Below are 6,000 nucleotides of genomic sequence, written 5' to 3'. Positions count from 1 at the left end.
TTATTTGTATTTACATTCTTTTCTTCTAAAATAAGATTTGAACATACAATTGTGAATGCAGATAAACACTAATAATTATGCAACCAAATGTCCAACTCCATAGGCTCAAGACATCACATAATATTACTTGTAATGAAAGCTATTATTTTCAGTGTCAACTAAATATATGAGTTGGAGGAACCATTTTTATTCTTTTATCTTACGTTATGACATTTTTTTCATCCACATGAAATTTAAAGGATGTTGACCTATTTAGACAAAAATTTTCCTACTCCGGAGGACACCCTAAATAGGAGTTACTTAGCAAGATAATCACTGCCTCTCAAAATTCTCTTTAAAGAGCTTTTAGAGTTCTCCAGTACCTCAGTTTATGGGTTGTTTTGCTTTGGTTTGGTTTGGTTCCTACATCTAAAGGATTGGTATCAACCTGCTCCTTCCTGTCACCCAGGAGAACTATCCCCAACAGGCAAAAGTGAAGTTAGCTGCCAGGGCAGATCTGGGCCTTGTTTGCTGTGATGAATAGCCCTCTAATTCTGAGGGTGTAATAAACGTTTCTGTCTTCAGTTGCAGGTAAGAAGAAACCTATATAAACAATAGGTGTGTATGTCTGTACTGTGTATCTGTGTGTGTTCTGCAAATTAGCATTAGATGAGAAGTTTACTGATAGGAGACGAAACAGTGCAGAAAAGTACAAGTGTGATCCTGTGGGCTAGAACAGATGCGACTCCAAGCGGACAGCTGGGGACAAGGTTAACCAATGCCAGATTCTTCCCGTGATGGCCAGAGACAACAAGGGTTAATTATTAGGCAGAAGGTATCTGGAATCGAGCCAAAGGTTGGTCTGGCCTCGGATTAGGAGTGCCAAGGAATGACAATTTAAAAGAGTCTAGATTTGGAGAGAAGCAGCTGAGAGAGAAACCAGTTCCTGGTGAGGAGTGTGGGAGAGGGGCCGGACAGAGGAAGGGCAAGTTGCAAACTGAATTCCAGGACGGAGGAAAGCCAGAAGGAACTTGGTTCTTGTCTAGAACTGAAGTCACTAAGTAGGAAATGCCGCTGGTCAAGCTTCAGAAGTGAGGTGAAAGACTTAAGATGAGAAGCCAGACTTCTCTGTGAAGTTACCGCTACATGTGAAATGGCAAGGTGCCTGCCCAGAGAGCAGCTTTTCACCCTCAAGGTGAAGAGTAAAACACTTACCCTCTGACAGCAGTGGTTTGATAGGTTGGAATGGGTTCCTATGGATGAGAGAAGGGAATCATGGCAGTGCGGCCTAGAACAAAGAGGTAAGCTGACATCGGTCCTCATCCCAGTTCTGCCATTAACTAGTAAAGGACCTCAGGCATGTCATTCAAAGGCCTGGGGCCTCAGTTTGCTCATCTGGAGGAGAATCAGCCAGTCCATTGGTTAGGCAGTCAACATGTGTAATTGAGAGGAGACTCCGGGCTGGGCCCGGGAGAAGCCCGCAGGCGTTTTACAGTCTAGGGTGCAACTAGGTAATCTCTAAATTCCCTTCCAGCTCTAAAACTTAACCTGTGGAGAAAAGAGCTTAGGACTTGTTGCTGTAAGACAAACCCAGTTGCTTCCTAACTTTGACCATTACCGATTGTGAATTTGGGAAAGTTACTTAACTCCCCTAAGGCTCATGGAGGTATCTAAAATAGGCATAATAATAAGCCTCCTGTCAGTCATTGTAGGAAATAAGTAAAGCAATGTATTCCCCTTCCATAGTACAGGGTTGCTACAGGGAGGCCACTAAGTTCCCAGCCCCTGAGCATCTAAGTCTGGCCAGATGACTAGTTCTTGCCAATTGGATAAATGAACCCCCATTACTAATCACAGCTTCAAACTTGATTTATCCATACCATCACACCTACTCCCTCTTGCTAGTTACCTTTTTTAACAGTTTTATTGAGGTATAATTTCCATACCATAAAATTCACTCATTAGAAGTGTATAAGTCAATGCCTTTAAGTGAATTTATAGATCTGTGTAACCATCACGAAAATCCAATTTTAAAATGTCTCCAACACCAAAAAAATTCACACATTCCTCTTGTAGTCTATACCTGCTCCCACCTCCAGGCCCAAGGAAACACTAATCATATCCTGTCTCTACAGATTTGCTTTACAAGTCTTTGTGTGGACACTATGCTCTTGAGTAAATACTGAGGAATGGAATTGATGGGCTATATGGAAAGTTTATGTTTAACTTTTTAAATAATTGCCAAACTGTTTTCCAAAAATGGCTGTATCATTTTACATTCCCACTAGCAATGTATTAGGGTTCCAGTTTCTCCACACCCTCACAAATACTGATTATTGTTTGGCTATCTCATTGTAGTTTTAATTTGCATTGTTCTGATGGCCATTGATGTTGGACATCTTTTCATGGGCTTATTGGCTATTTGTTTATCTCCTTTAGAGAAATTCAGATCCTTTACCCATTTTTTAAATGGGGTTATTATTGAGTTGTAAGAGTTCTTTCTATAATCTAGATACAAGTTCCTTATCAGCTATATGATTTCCAAAAGTATTCTCTCATTCTGTGGGTTTTCTTTTCACTTTAATGGTGTCCCTTGATATACAAAAATTTTTAATTTGATGGTGTCTAATTTATCTATTTTTTTCTTACTTGTGTCTTTGATGTCATATCTAAGAAGTCATTGCCTCGTCAAAGATCATGAAAACTTACACCTATGCTTTCGTCTAAGAATATTATAGTCTTAGCTTTTCCATTTAGGTCTTCTTCCATTTGGAGTTAATTTTTGTATATGGTGTGAGGTAGAGATCTAAATTAATTATCTTATATGTGGATATCCAATTGTTCCAGTACCATTTACTGAAAAGATTACTCTTTGCTCATTAAATTGTCTTAGTATCCTTGTCAAAAATGAGTTGACCATAAATGTGAGTTTATTGCTCATTTCCATTCTCGTGACCTGTATGATGTATGTATACCTTTATCAGTACATCACTGTCTTAATTACTATAGCTTTGTAGTAAGTTTTGAAATCAGCAACTATAAAACTTTGTTCTTCTTTTTTAAGATTGTTGGCTATTCTGGGCCTTTTGAATTTCCATACAAATTTTAGAATTAGCTTTTCAATTTCTGCAAAGAAGGCAGCTGGGATTTTGATAGGAATTGCATTAACTCCATAGATCAATTTGGGGAGTGTTGCCATCTGAACAATATTAAATCCCCTAATCCATGAACATGAGATGTCTTTCCATTTACTTAGGTCTTCTTATAATTTCTTTCAGCATTTTATAGTTTTCAGAGTATAAGTTTTACATTCATTTTTGAAATGTATTCCTCAGTATTTTATTCTTTTTTATGCTATTGTAAATGGAAGTGGATTCTTTATTTTTGGATTGTTTAATGCAAATATATAGAAATATAATTGACTTCTGTACCATGTTTCCCCCAAAATAAGACCTAACTGGAAAATAAGCCCTAGCATGATTTTTCAGGATGACATCCCCTGAACATAAACCCTAATGTGTCTTTTGGAGCAAAAATTTATATAAGACCTGGTCTTATTTTCAGGGAAACACAATATACTGATCTTGTATTCTGCAACCTTGCAGAAGTCATTTCTTAATTCTAATAGTTTTTAAGTGACTTTTTAAGGGTTTTTAATATACAGGATCATGTTATCTGCAAATAGAGATAGTTTTACTTCTTTCTTTACAATCTGTATGCCTTTTATTTATTTTCCTTGCCTAATTGCTCTGGCTAAAACCTCTGGTACAATGTTGACTGGAAGTAACAAGATAGGACATCCTTGCTATGTGCCCTATCTTAAGGGAAAAGCATTTAGTCTTTCACCATTGAGTCAGATGTTAACTGTTGCATTTGCCAAACTCCTCACTCCACCATGCCAAAAGTCCCATGTCCAATGCAATTGATCCCTTCCATGATTTTAGGATCAGCTTGTCAATTTCTGCAGAAAGGCAGCTGGAATTTTAACAGGGTTTGTGTTGAATGTACATCAATTAAGTCAGTGTTGTCAACTTAACAACATTAAGTTTTCTGATCCATAAACATGGTGCATGTTCTAGGGTGGACATCTATCCTTTCAGGTGTTAACCTCCAGAGAGACACCAATTCCTTAGCACCATAAATCATTCTCCAATAAACCTCCTCATAAATAAATATGTTTCCTTATGAACCTATGTGAGAAATTTTGGGGAAAATATAACCAGGAATAGAATGTCTGTACATCCAGTATGAAATGTTTAAATGTATCAAATAGTGGTAGACTGCTCAACAAAGTGGCTATGCCAGTCTTGCTTCCCACCAGCAGTGTATGAGTGCTTCTATATTCCCTAAATCTGTGCCAATAATTGACATTATCAATTTTCCTAATTTCTGACACCTCCGATATATCTGAAATAATATAGTTACTGTTTTAATTCTCATTTATCTGATAATTAATGAGTTTGAGACTCTTTTCATATGTTTGATGATCTTTTGGGTTTCCTGTCTATAAATCATAGGCTCATGACCTTTGTCCGTTTTTCTGTTGGAGTTTCTGTCATTTTCTTGATGATTTGGGGAGTTTGTTATGTTCCTTGCTTTTCAAGAGCATTGGCATCAGCTGGGAGCTTGTTAGAAATTCAGAATCCAGGGTACCATCCCAGACCTAGTCAATCAGAATACGTAGTTTAACAAGATAACCAAGGAAGTAGTATGTCTATTAAAGTTTGAGAAGCAATGTTCTACATGTTAATCCTTTTTCAGTTTTAAACATTACAAATATCTTCTTTCATTTTATCAAAAGATATCCATGGTTTATTTTGTTGAAAAGAAATACCTAATTTTGATTTAAACTATATAATTTTGTATTAAGGTTTATGCATTTAATTCAAAATAATATTGTTGACATTTTTTCCTTTTGCATTATTAATCTTTTGTATTTAGTTCTCTTACCCTTCTTGAGTCCATCTTTTTATGTGATGTTAGGTAGGCATCCAGTATATTTTTCACCATATAGTGGTGAAAGTACCATTTGTCACACACCAGTGTCATTTGTCACACAAGCCAACCAGTACTCATTGTTTGTGATACCATGTTTATCTTATATTAAGTTCTCATATACATTTGGGTCTTTCTTTCTGAGCTTTCTTTTCTGTTCCATGAGTCCATTTGACTGTTTTTGTGCAAATATCACACTGTTTGGGGTTGGGTTTATTTTTATTATGACTCTGTGATGTGCTTTTTGATAGGGCAAGTACCTCTCTTTATGATTCTGTGTTAAAATTATCGTACCTATTTGTAAAATTATCTTATTTTTCCCATTTAACTAGCATAGCTTATTAAAATCCTCAAAAAGTTAAAATCGAATCTTCATTTTGATGATGGTATAACTTTAGATAATTGCAGGGAGGGGAATGATGTGTTTATATTATGTTGTCCCATCCTAGAACATAATCTATTTCTCTATTTATCAGATCTTCCTCTATATCCTTTATAGAAGATTTGGTATTCTGGGTTAATTCTTAGATCTATTTTATTTTTGATACTATGGTAAATAGTAGGTTTAGTTTTTGTTATTGTTACATTTTCTAGTTAATTACTGCTGGTATAAAGAAATAATATTGGATTTTTAATTGATATTTAATCCAGCGATATTCTGTAGTGATTTAAGAATATGTTCACATTTTCTTTGATCCTCCTTCAAGAGGTGAAATCTATTCCTCGCCCCTTAAGTACAGATTTGGTGACGCACGTCTAACAAACTGAATGCGATGAAAGTGATGGTGTGTGGTTGCTGAGACTAGCGCATAAAATGCATTACAGTTTACTCTTATTCTCTTTCAGATCATTTTCTCTAGGACGAGCTAACTGTCATATTGTGAGGACACTCAAGCTGCCTTAAGAAGAGGTTCATCTGGTAAGGAACTGAGGCCTTCTGTAAATGATCATGAGAATGGTGTATCTTGGAAGTGAATCCTTTAGCTCCAGGCAAGTCTTCAGCTAGCTTTAACCCCAGCCAATACA

Source organism: Rhinolophus sinicus, chromosome 3 (genome assembly GCF_057876585.1).
Source record: "Rhinolophus sinicus isolate RSI-liver-muscle chromosome 3, RSI-T2T, whole genome shotgun sequence".
NCBI classification, from domain to species: domain Eukaryota; kingdom Metazoa; phylum Chordata; class Mammalia; order Chiroptera; family Rhinolophidae; genus Rhinolophus; species Rhinolophus sinicus.
Note: the sequence above shows the minus strand (reverse complement) of the source record.